Here is a 12,942-nt window from a genome sequence, read left to right as displayed (position 1 = left end):
CTTTCTGAATTATGTAGCTTCTGGCCCATCCTCTTTTAATGTGAGGTTGTAAATACTCAGTTCTGGCTAATAGCCACTGGCTAACCTCGGTGATAAATCTTTTCTTTAAAAGCTATAAATTGCGTTGAAAAGCTCTAAATCAAGATGTCGAAAGTCTTTATTATAATGCATGAGTTATGGTTCCCCATGAAAAGGTTACAACTATGTGAAGACACAGGTATCAGTTATCTCTGTACTGTTAGCTTTCCATTATTATTATTATTATTATTATTCCATGATTTCTCCATAGGAAAGAGCAGAGGAATGAATAATCCTGAAGATTCTTACTACTTTTGACTTTAGGATGGAACCAGCAACAAATCTTTCTACCTGGCAGGAAAGTTCCCCTTCTTGAAGTGGTTCACCCCATATTTCCACAGTCCCTTATTTAGAACACTGATTGGCCTAGAGAGTCTTGAGCCTACAACGATTCTTTCCCCCTCCTATCCCTATTGCTGAATGTTTTTAGTCTCATAATAACCACCTTGCAGGGAGAAAACAAAGAGAAAATATGTTCATATGTTTATGATTGGAAAGCATAAATAGTGGAAATCAACGCTGAGTACCTTGATCTAGAAAGTGACAGAAGTGACAAAGTCTAGGATCACTTTTATTCAGTGATGTCATCGTGTTTCATTTTACTCTTATGGAGAGAAAAAATCATAGCAACTGATGAAATAAATTGGGATTGGCATTCATGGGGGAAAAAACCCTTCTCTTTGCGAGCTCTTACCAGTGTTGATCACCCTGCCAGGTGGTGTAAATATATGGTTGTGATTGGCGTATGTTATTAGCTTTTTGTCACCAGAAAAAAACACTGATTTCTCTGACAGGCCAAATGCCAAATTGACACCTTGGGGTGACCTTAAAATAAGCCAGTGAGTGAAGAAATCTACGGTTCTTGACTTACAAAGCCTGTCCTCCCTCTAATAACAGAGTTATTATTATCTCTATTTCAGAAGAAGATTTTGTCATTTTAAGTAGAGGACATGATGCAGAGGTAAAGGGATAAGAAATAATATTAAGAGTTACTGTGATAATACAGGATTATCATATTTAACCCTTCCAAAAACTCTATGAGGTGGGTGTTATTATGTACTCATTTTCATGTGGAAATTGTGGCACAGAGAGGCTAAGTGGTTCGTCGAAAGCCACACAGCTAAAAAGTGGGGGAGCTATTAATTGAACCAAAGCAATTTGGCTCCAGGACTTGTGACTTTAAACCACTATTAAAGAAAGAAAGAATCAGCTGTCACCTCCCTGAACTGTCCTGTGTGACTGCTCTTTTTGTCCCCTGGGAGTTTAAAACTATTTCATCTCCAGGATTCCTGCAAGATAGATTCTCTCTTTCTTTTTTTTTTTTTCCAGCTATAACTCGGCAAAATAAAGTGTACAGCACGTTTGACAGTTATTTGTTTAATTGGAGCCACTCCGGTAGTAAAACCAGATAATTATTCGATTGTAAAAATCCTGGAGTCAGGAATTATCTTTGAAACCTTGTGTCGCTCTGCCCACTATAAATGTAGCACAGTCAGACTTCTGTTCACCCAGGAGATTTATAATTCAGCCACTATAAGATTTTTTTTTAAACCAGATTATCTGGTTTGTCTGCTTCAGGAAACATAACCAGAGGGCAACCAAACCCCCAGTCATTCTGTACTTCTCCGCAGCTCCAGGCCAGCCGGTCGGCCCTGTATTCAGAATAATCTTGAGAAGTGTGGAATGTAAGCTTTACTGATGAACACAGCTGTTCTGGTGAGCACACATCTAGCCTAGCCTGATTTCATTTCATGGTTTGGTGGTGGTGGTGTTCTGGGGAGGCTGCCGCTTCCTATGGACTTTCTGTTCCATTTGTCTTAAGAGGCTTCAGTCCCAGGTTCTGTGATGGGAAACAGTAAATCGGGCCACCTGCATTTATGACGAACCGTCCACAAGCCCTTCCCCATAGCAAAGTAGGTCCTGCAATGGGGGTAGGGCTCCCACCTCAGTGGTGGTGGCTTGCCCAGGGAAGGCTCCCACCGCCCTACTTTTTTTAAAGATTTTATTTATTTGACACAGAGAGACACAGTGAGGGAGGGAACACAAGCAAGGGGAGTGCAAGAGGGAGAAGCAGGCTTCCCGCCGAGCAGGGGATCCCAGCGTGCTGGGATCAGGACCTGAGCCAAAGGCAGCAGCTTAACCGACTGAGCCACCCAGGCTGAAGCCTCCCCTTCTAAGGTCTCCACCGCCACCTTCTGCCAGGAGAGGGACTGCAGCCTGCACGCCCAGCTGTGTTTGATGGGAGGCCCTGAGACCCCGCCCACTTTGTGCAGGCCCAGGCCTGGCCAGAGCTCAGCCAGCCTTGCATCTCTGATTTCTAATACCTGAGCAGCTTCTGTGGCTTTGCCCAATTAAGAACCCTGGGTGCCTACCCTAAAACTCTAAATTACGTATCGAGGCTACCATTCCACAAATTCTTTTTTTTTTTTTTTTCACTGAAGTATGGTTGACAACAAATGCACTGTTAAACGTTTTGAGGTGGGGGGGGGTACAGGCGGAGCTTATACTACAGATAAGAAAACTGGATTCGGGAACGCAGCTCCTTGTGTTCTGGTCGGCTGTGGGCAAACAACATGTGTGCCATGAAATGCTTTTGAGGGGGACTTTGAAAATCCTCTTACTCTCTTGAGCTACGTGGAGGGAAAAATGATTGGGGGTCTTGAGGCCAGTGGACACTGTCATGTATGACTTCAGGAATCCCCACTTCTTCGCTGTGACACGTCGGCTTTGAATTATGTCTTCTCTTGGAAGTGATTTGTTGCCCTCCATCTCCAGTCCCTCACGCTCCTTTTTAAATCTTACGTGAGAGGGGCACCTGGGTGGCTCAGTGGGTTAAGCCTCTGCCTTAGGCTCAGGTCATGATCTCAGGGTCCTGGGATCGAGTCCCGCATCGGGCTCTCTGCTCGTCGAGGAGGCTGCTTCCCCCTCTCTCTCTGCCTGTCTCTCTGCCTGCTTGTGATCTCTCTCTCTCTGTTAAATAAATAAAAAGTCTTTTTTTTTTAAAGATTTTTTATTTATTCATTTGACAGAGAGATCACAAGGAGGCAGAGAGGCAGGCAGAGAGAGAGGGAGGAAGCAGGCTCCCTGACGAGCAGAGAGCCCAATGCAGGGCTCAATCCCAGGACCCTGAGACCATGACCTGAGCCAAAGGCAGAGGCTTTAACCCACTGAGCCACCCAGGCGCCCCAAAAGTCTTTAAATCTTACGTGAGACCTAGGAATTTTAAAAGCACCAAAAGATGTTTTAATAGTAACTGAATTGTTGATGGATGGATGTATTTATTGAGCAAACCCATTGTGAGAGCTACAGGACTTGCCCACGTAGAGATGAAAGTCTTTGGAGAACTAGAGGTGCTCGGCCCATACCAAATTTAGCAAGTTGCACACTGCGGGACATACCAAGGATTCCTTTAGCATCCTTTCCTTACTGTAATATACATCAGTCCTCTTCTCAGAATTCATCAGTGGCTTCCTGTCTGCTGTTCCTCCCACCATGCACCAACCCCCGCCCCCCAGACTTCTAAAAAAACTTCCTGTCAACTTTTTCCCCTTTGCAAATTCCCTCCCCACCGTGTGCCCCTATGACCTCATCATCTCTTTTCATTCACGCAGTCCGTATGTGACTCTAATACCGGACTTGCGTACAGCCCACTTCCCTGACCCACGTAGACATGGCACCCTTTTTTTTTTTTAAAGATTTTATTTATTTGTTTGACAGAGATCACAAGTAGGCAGAGAGGCAGGCAGAGAGAGAGGGGGAAGCAGGCTCCCCGCTGAGCAGAGAGCCCGATGTGGGGCTCGATCCCAGGACCCTGAGATCAGAGGCAGAGGCTTAACCCACTGAGCCACCCAGGCACCCCGACATGGCACCCTTAAACCCCACTCTGTTACCCCCTACCTCTCACCTCTCTTTTGACTCCGCTATGGGAAAGCTTGGTCTCTGGCTGCTCCCATTCACTAGCCCTGTCTCTCTCTGGGTCTACCTTACTGGGTTATCCTGTCACCTCCCAAAGGCCTACACCTTTGTCTCCTCAGCTGACAGTAATCCCTACAACAGGCTTTCTGTTTTCCACCTCTGCCCTGCTCTGTTAGCGCTCCCCTACTTATTAACCCCTTCCAATCGAGTCACTATCAAAAGAATACCTGTAACTCCCTCTGGGTGCCCTCTCCCTGCTCCCAGAGGAATCCCATTTGAAGGAAGCCCTACTGAAAATTTGGAGGTAGAGGCAGACTGTTAGGCAAGTGCTCGAATAAAAAGTGTGACCTGGGGGAGCACCTGGGTGGCTCAGTGGGTTAAAGCCTCTGCCTTCGGCTCAGGTTATGATCCCAGGGTCCTGGGATCGAGTCCCACATCGGGCTCTCTGCTCAGCAGGGAGCCTGCTTCCTCCTCTCCCTCTGCCTGCCTCTCTGCCTACTTGCGATCTCTGTCAAATAAATAAATAAAAAATCTTAAAAAAAAAAAAAAGTGTGACCTGGGATCTGTTACAGCCTGGAGGGGCATGGCCTTGACCTTATATGTACTTGTGGATAGAGTGGGGCTTTGGAGAAAGGCATTTCTGTTCCTTGTGACTTCCTTGAGGCTTCATAGCCTCAGGCAAGGCAAGCTTTCTGCGCCTCAGTTTTCTTATCTGTAAAACAGGCATAATAACTGTGTCCAACTATTGTTCTAAGGGCCAAACCAGATAATACGTGGATGTAAGGTACTTACCATGCTCCTGGCATACAGTAAAGGAGACCATGCTAGTCAGCCTCCGCTCTCTTTGCATTGTCAGGTGTGGAAAGGGTAGTGTGGACTCAAGACTTGGTGATCGGATTATGTCGAAATCCCAGTGACTAGGTAAAGGTGGTTGAGTATTGTCTAATGTTCCATGGTTGTGGAGTGTGGAAATGCAGATGCCAGACAACGGGGGTTGACCAGGACACTGATGGGCCTCCTTGCTAAGAATTTATGAGTGACAGGACCTCCATTGTTAATGAGATTTGATATACCTGAAACTACAGGACCTTGCTCATAGTCAGCACTCAACAGATACTGAATTCAGTGTTGAAGGACATAAAATATTTGCACAAATAGCTATTAAAAAGAGGTGGGTGTTGTATTTGTTTTTTTTGGGGGGGGGGCTTTGTTTTGTTTCGGGTTTTTTTTTGGCCACTAAAAAGAGTCAATACTGTATGGCATAGTGGAAAGGACCTGGGTTTGTTGCAAATCCCGCTTTTGCTACCAGGCCTCTGTTTCCTCATTTATAAAATGGGAGCAATAATACCTATCTTATCAGATAATGGCAAGGATATGGAAATCATACATTTTTGGCAATAGGCATGTGAAAATGGCAATTATTATCGGATGCATTATAAGACATATATAATATATAGATATAGAAGCATTATAGAGATAAAAATTTAAGAGGAAGCATTTGCTAGAATCACTTATCCATAACAAAAATATTAGTGAGGACGAGAGAAAGTCACCAGTGTACAAAATCAAAGGTAAAACACGAAGGAGGTGATGTGGGGGGTTATGGAAGCTCGGGGGAAACTCTATCCCTTATCCTACTGCAGGGGATGTAAAGTAAGAGGTGTTGGTGATCTATCTTTAGATCGTTTTAGGGTTAGAAAGAAACCTAAACAAATTGGTTTGAGATGCCAGCCACTGGGCCTATGGCATTATTCGGCAGTAACATACAGATTTAATTACCAAGCCTCGTTGCCAAGATAAACAAAAAGGGCCACTGGGAAGAAATGCTGTATTTCCAACTTAAAGTGCAGAGGATAGCTGCTGGTTTCCTAGGTGATGGATGATTGCAAAGAATATGGGCATGGAAGGGGACCTCCCCTCCCCTCCCCCAAAAAAACCCTGTTCATACTCCATCAACGGCACCCCCCCTCCATCCTATTTACTTAGAACATTCCAGTCATCTCCCGGCAGTCATTTGTACTGGTTAATGAGGACGATGCAAGCCTGGGGAACATTACAGCTTGGCTACAAAAGTCTGTCTTCCTGAAGAATGGTCATTTTAAGAAAAATGGCCTTGATGGTGACCGCTGCCACCATCCACTGGAAAGAGTGATTCTTTTAGAAGGTAGTTTTTAGTTGACAGTGAGATCCAGGGGAACTGAGGCATATACTTTGCAGAAAATGGAACAGGCGCTCCAGAAAATATGCATGCGTTGTGACAGTATGTGACAGTGATGTTTTCATGCCTGCACTGGGGCTGGGGCAGCTGATCATGGAGATGTGAAACTTGCCAGTCAAGTGCTCTCGAGTACATTTGTCTGCCTGGGCCCCATTACGGACTGCTAAATACCAGTTTATTCTTTAAAAAAAGTTGGTCTCTTCCCTTCTCCTCCCCGTCCATTCTTGATACTGAAGTATGTTTAAGTAGGCAATTCGGAATCTTTCCTCCAAGGCCGGGTCCACCGCTTAGGAGGTGTCTTCTCTCTTTGTAAATCATGGTGTATATGTCGCAAATGAGACCTCCTCCTGTTATGGCAAGGTACTAGTTACATTTCAGCAAATGTTTCTTAATGGAATGTTGATACTTTCGACAGAAATAAAGATTGAGCAACCATGAGTATGCAAAGGTACAAGCATTGCACAAAGCTGTTTGATAGGATCTGTGGAGTTGAAGTTTAATTCCTTTCTTTACACCTTGTGTGCGTATGTGCGCGTCACTGTGTTTCTGGGGGGCGGGGGGGGCGGGGGATTATTCGGGAAGCTCAATAGAAAGTTGCAGCAACCAGAAAGTGTATAAGGTTCAGATTTAAACCAGATCTTTCCTATTTATTAAAGAAATGTGTATTTAGACAGAATGATGTGCCCTTAGTATTTTTTTTCTGATTTTTGTTTTAATTATGTGGAAACTTTATGCTCTTGTGTGAATTAGCCTTAATCTCATTGATTTGTAGTAGTCATTTCGTTATTGTTAACTTAGCACCTCACTCCCGTGGGGAATGTGGCTAACTGGGGACTCATCCAGGCTTCTCTGTCACCCAGCCCTGTGCTCTGCTGAAAGAACAAACTAGAATTCACTCCACCCCCACCCCCAATAACCATAACAAAAAAACCAACACATAGGGAAGCTGGTAAAGTAGACTCCTAGATGCTCCAAGCCTTCTTGGTGTTCAAAGTCTTTAGTGTGTATCAGGACAGGTCCGTAATGTATCGATGAATTTTTTTGTTTGTTTGTTTCTTTTTTGGTTACCAGTCATGTGTGGTATGAGTCCAAGTTTGGCAGGAAATGGGTTAGTGGACCAGCAGTGTTGCCTTACCATCACCAGGGCAGTGGCATGAGCAAAATTTTGAAGACGTCTTTTCTTTGAATGCTCCTCTGGGATAGAACTTCATGATATTCTCTGATTCTCCAGCCTGCTACACCTGGAGCTAGGTGTGTTGAGTGGACCTTGAAATGGGGGAAGGGAAAGGACCAATTAGCATACAGTCCGATCAACAGCGTTCTTTCTCTTAACCCCATTCGCTGGGAAGCCAAGACTTCTCCACCATCTCACAGAGGCCAGACGGCCTTGAAATATTTCTCATTTCCTTATGAGGATCATCTTGTCAATTAGAGGGCATGTCCATTGACTGAATCAAAGACTCTTATCAATACCCATCTTTTTTTCCTCCCAAATCCTAAATTCAACCAACGCAGACCCATTAGCAAGATATATACTTGTGTGTCTACCTTTTATTTTTAGTTTAAAATATATATAACCTCTGTGGATAGGCACCCATGTTTCAAGCCCAGCAATGGGACATATGGGGAAGCTATGCCTGACAATGGGAAAGATACTTGACACTGGGACTGTCTTGCAAAGTTCGGGAACACACGGCCACCCTAGACAGTCACATGAGCCGCTGCAAAGATTAACTGTGGAAGGTGTCGTCACTTTTCCCTTATGTCAGCCTTTGACAGGAAATTATCTAAGAGGTGCTTTTTCTGAATTCAGGCAAATTTTTCATATAATCAGTACACTTTACTGGTAAATAATTACTTGGTTCTTTTCTTTTCCCTTGCGGAAATAGGCATCTCTAAAAATGAAAGGCATTTTTTTGAAATGCGGACTTGTGGGGCACATGGGTGGCTCAGTCGTTAAGTGCCTTCGTTTGGCTCAGGTCATGATCCCAGGGTCCTGGGGATGGAGCCCGGCATCCAGCTCCTTGCTCATCGAGAAGCCGGCTTCTCCCTCTGCCTGCCACTCCCCCTGCTTGTGAGCTCTCTCCCAATGGCAAATAAATAAAATCTTAAAAAAAAAAAAAAAAAAAGAAAGAAAAGAAAAGAAATGGGTGTTGTGCGGAGAACACCTGAGAGCGAGAAGCCATGAGGGAGGTTCTATTTCAATTGTTCTTGCTTCCAGCCCAGCAGGGCGGCTCTGCCTCCTGGCCTGCGGCGGCATCAAACCTCCTGCCTCCCTTATTAAGATCTTAATTACAGACACAGCTTACTTCATTGCTGCAGGGAAAGAATTTAGTTTCTCTGAACTGTGTCTGTTTTTTGGTGTGGCAGGTGTAATCACGATGAGATCATTTCTGGTTTGTTTTCTTTTCCTGGAGGAATTTTTTTTTTTTTCCAAAGGGGAGGAGTACAGTTCTTAACGCACAATTTCATGAGCTCATAATAGTGCAGTAATAATAATGTGCTTTGATTTTATAGAGACCCTTTCTTCTGAAGAAATCGGAATGTTCTGCATATATAATTTCATGACTTCTCATAATATGAGAAAGAACATGTTCACTGTCCCGATTTTGCAGGTGGGGAAACAGAGGCACAAAAGGTGTGATTTCTTGGCCATTACTCGTACAATCTGAGGACTGAGACTAGATTCTCTTAATTCAGGCCGTGTCCGTTCCTCTATGCAGGACTCTCCCCTCAGCGCTGCTAACTTTTAGAGCTCGATCATTTTTCATGGTGGGAGATTATCCTGGGCATTTCAGGATGTCTCACAGCTTCTGGGCTCTCCCCACCTGCCACCAGCAACACACACGCATGGTGACAACTAAAAAATGTCTCCCAACATTGCCAAATGCCCAAATTCCCCCTAGTTAAGAATCACTGGTATCATCTCCCCTACTTCCTTCTGCTTAAAAAAAATTGCCTTACTGGTTCTGTATGACAGAAGCACAAAATACAAGCATAGAACCGTTCGCCATAAATGTATCATGACGGACACCGAGCTTCATGTCACAGGCCGTCAGCAAAGGTGCAACTTCCTCTTACATGTGTGACCCCGGTGTGTTCAAATGAGTGCCACAAAATGCTAAGAAGCACGAGGTCTCACTCAGGCCGTGTGCAAAGGCATCAGACCATCTCTAAGGCAACCTTAGTTCTCTGAAGCCTTCCTCTGGCCTGTGTGCGTGTGTGTGTGCGCGCGCGCGTGCGCATGTGTGCAAGTGTGTGCATGCGTAATGGAGATATATAATTTTATATTGACATATATAAATAGTGGAACATGCATTCACAACGGAACTTTGAAGAAAACCATTTTATTCTTATAAACTGGTATATAATACATACACGTGGGAGCTTGTCTCTATACCTGGCCGCTGAACCATTTCATTTAGAGGTTTTTCTTCCAGTCCACATGCTCCTGCTGTATTTCCTCCCTCTTCTAGCTGAGAAGCTACAGCATCTGAAGGTTCTTTCTTGAGACCCCCTACTGCAGGTGCAAGGCTGGCAGCATATGGTAGATACCCTCTCAGCCAAGTATACTGGTCCATTTTTGTTTTTTTAATTTTATTTATTTATTTGAGAGAGAGAGAGGTCACAAGCAGGCAGAGAGGCAGGCAGAGAGAGAGGGGTAAGCAGGCTCCCTGCCAAGCAGAGAGTCCAATGCGGGGTTCGATCTCAGGACCCTGAGATCATGACCTAGGCCAAAGGCAAAGGCTTAACCCACTGAGCCATCCAGGCGCCCCTACTGGTCCGTTTTTAAAAACTCTTTGAGGACCTCACCAGTGAAGTGGGGTAACAATAATCAGGCAGTGAACCTAGGTAAGGGGACATCTCAAAGAGTTGTGGGGGGCATCCAAGGTATGTCAACAGGTTCTGGCTGGGGGGCAGGCCGGGGTTGCTAGTGGGTGTACATATTGGTGTTGGTGGGTTTAGATACGTGGGAGTGGAAAAAAATAAGATCTTTCCCCTCTTTCAAATACCTTATTAGATGTTATAACTTTCGTGCTTTGACTTTTGAGAAAGGATCCTGTTTGGGGAAATAAACCGTAATATAGTGGGCTGCATCTCCTACTCCTTTATAACAATTCTCATTTCACTTCCCCAAGTACCTGGATGTTGGAGGGAATCTGTCTAGACAGGCAGATAGATGTGGTCCAGTGCCAACACTGTAATGTTGGCTGAAATCCAGCTGGTTGTTTTATTGTTAATAAAAACCTATCTTTTGACTGAGTGGGTGTCAGGCCTTCATCATTATATGGCGCCTGTCAGATTTATCTAGGGACAGAACCCTGAAAAAAGTTTGTGCCTGCCCCATGTTTTTGATCCTTTGCCAATATACTCTACTTAAATTTATCAAAACCAGGCAACCTGGGACAAAAGCTTATGAATTCCAAGGCTTAATAGCAACAGTGCTAAATTCTAAGATGGAGAGGTTCTCAGGAAGCACATCCTGGTCCAGTGGAAAAAAATCCTAGATTAAGAGGGGAACCAGATGCTAGTTGTGGCTCTGCTTCTAACCTAATCAATGACCCTCTGGGCTATAAAGCTAGATCGGGTTAGAATGATCTCTAGAATCCCTTCTTAGTCTAAAATTCTAGACTGATTGGTTCTGGTCAGGCTGTGGGAAGACTTCCGGTTCTAATACATAGAAGCCACTGTGTCCTTCCATCTTCTTTAAGACCCTCAGGAGTTGCTTTAAAAAAATCTCAAAGACCACAGAGGAGTAGAAAACGGAGCTCCTGAAGACATGTGTATTATTTCTGATCCTGAGACTTAGGAGGAAATGCTACTTTCTCCCTCTGGTCAGGATTCAGATTCATCCTCTGTAATTGCCTAAGAAATAACACAAGTTGACTACGAAGTCACACACACACACACACACACACACGCGTGCGCGCACATGCGTGCTTTCCTAACAAGTCATTTGTAATTTTTTTTAGATGAAACAAAGGATTTGCTCCAGGCTTTTCTTGGTTTTGTGGTAAACAAATCCCATCGTATGGATGTTTTTGTCCCGCATCAAGCTTCTCAAGGGAAAACAGGTGGCATTCACTCTAGTCCAGAGGAGGAAGGAAAACCAGCACTTATATAAGAAGAAATACTTACATAATCCCACATCTATGCTGTCCATATGATGTGACCAAATCCAGTCAGGTGGAAAATTCGTTCTGAGTTCCAAATATCCTAATTGGCCAAGAGCCTCAGATCTTCTCACCAACTCTGAAGGGGTAGTGTCACTTTGGGACATGAACCACCAAAATAATGCGGGGTTCTAAATGATGTCTCATCAACAGGTATGGGCCAATAATGGAAGAGATGTTAAGATTTCCAAATCTGGGTGCCTTGGGTCTTGACCACACATGGGGTGCAGCCTCACAGTGGCTGTCAGGGCTGCTGTGTGTCAAAGAGTACCTTTGGGAGACAAGTGTCTACTGCCAGATTTTTTAAAGCATCTTTCATTCAGAAATGCTCAAAACAGAATGCTCTGGGTGAAGTTCACAAGGCTAGAAAATCTAAGATAATCTGAGAACCTGGGGCGGAGTAAACAACATGAATATTCAGAAGGTCCAAGATATTCAAGTAAGCTTTGTGACCACCATAGGGGTTGAGAAGCACTTTCCAGAAAATGAAAATCATTGTCTGACTTGTTGTCACGGTGCCAGAGAAATCTTCACAGCACATGTTGGATGCCCCTGATGGGGTGTCAGCAGTTTGACTAGGGAAATCCTCCTGCTGCCTTTCCATGGCTAGTTCAGATCACATAATGAACACCACGTCAGACTACAGTTAAATATCGCTGAGGAAAAAAAGCTGGAAGTGATATGTATGTATCCTATCTTCTAACTCCTGAACTTTCTCGAAAAGTCTCACGTCTGCTATTTAACCACCTCCAGAGGATTCAGCTCCAAAAATTCAACAGCCCAGATCATCCGATGAAAAAACCCAGGTGTAAACCAAGGGTTCCAAGAACTAAAACCAGACACTTGTAGATATCCATGGATTCTGACTATTACCTTCTTTGGGGGAACTCCACATTTCCCTATAACCTAAAGATGATGGTGGGGGGAACCAAAGTGCTTTGATCGCCCTCAGACCGAAGCTGATTTTTGCCAGCAGGCACAAGAGCACGTGAGCCTTCCTTTCCCGTCCCCACTGTGTCCTGAGACTGACCTTGATGATGCTCATTCCTTAGCCACTTCCTTTAGGACTGATTTTCTTGACAATGGCCGTTTCCATCTCTACTGTGCCTGTTTCTCAGGATCTGTCCACTGTGCGTGCGTGTGTGTGTGTGTGTGTGTGTGTATGTGCATGCCCACGCGTGTGTGTGCACCCCACCAGAGTCCAGGGCAAGAGTTTGGGAAGTCAGATACAGGAAAGTCATGCTGCTGAAGAGTGTGGCAGCCCCAAGGTCTTGGCAGGAGCTCCTAAGTGATAAATATAGAATGAAGTAAAAATAATAAGGGGAAGTCGGGCCATTGATGATGCTATCAGTCCTAGCAGGGTGACACGTCAGCCATTGTGTGTCTCATTTCTCTTCAAAGAACAGCACGAATGGTCATGGAAATTATAAGTCACACCTCTCCGTATTTGGAAAAGCAGATAGTTTCCCTGGCAGTGGGAGTACTAATAAGCTTTCTTGACATTTTGATAGCAATGAAAAAAAAAAAAAGGGCAGGGAAGAGTGGGGGATGGTGTGG

The 12,942-nt window shown here is 44.6% G+C and overlaps 1 protein-coding gene across 2 annotated transcripts in view; it reads left to right on the top strand.

The window, feature by feature from the left end:
* LOC111156748 (neural precursor cell expressed, developmentally down-regulated 9) overlaps nt 1–12,942 on the top strand; it is a 184,768-nt gene that overhangs the window by 138,078 nt on the left and 33,748 nt on the right. The window lies entirely within an intron of this gene.

Source organism: Enhydra lutris, unplaced genomic scaffold (genome assembly GCF_002288905.1).
Source record: "Enhydra lutris kenyoni isolate GAN:26980312 unplaced genomic scaffold, ASM228890v2 scaffoldscaffold48, whole genome shotgun sequence".
NCBI lineage: Eukaryota > Metazoa > Chordata > Mammalia > Carnivora > Mustelidae > Enhydra > Enhydra lutris.
Note: the sequence above shows the minus strand (reverse complement) of the source record. Positions and strands in the feature narration are given on the sequence as shown.